This window comes from Macadamia integrifolia, chromosome 11 (assembly GCF_013358625.1).
Source record: "Macadamia integrifolia cultivar HAES 741 chromosome 11, SCU_Mint_v3, whole genome shotgun sequence".
NCBI classification, from domain to species: domain Eukaryota; kingdom Viridiplantae; phylum Streptophyta; class Magnoliopsida; order Proteales; family Proteaceae; genus Macadamia; species Macadamia integrifolia.
In genome coordinates this window covers 2,414,938-2,415,185 of record NC_056567.1, presented here as the reverse complement: position 1 = coordinate 2,415,185, position 248 = coordinate 2,414,938, and positions in this window count along the sequence as shown.

The window sequence follows — 248 nt, the reverse complement described above, 5'->3', positions numbered from 1 at the left end:
ATCTCTGGATTGATCAGAAGATCCTTTCAATTGGCTAGAATCCTTAATTGAATAAAAACAGATCTTGTGGAATCAAATTGTATATTTGACAACACATTCCGTATCTTGCTAAAAAACCTATCCAGTATAGTTTCGAGCTAGAGCCTCAAGTAGAAAGCGAAATTCTTTTTTTTTTTTCACTAAATTGTTGAGGAAATGTCTAGTGGTCGGCCACACTCACAGCTAAGTGTCATATGTCTACTTTCTTA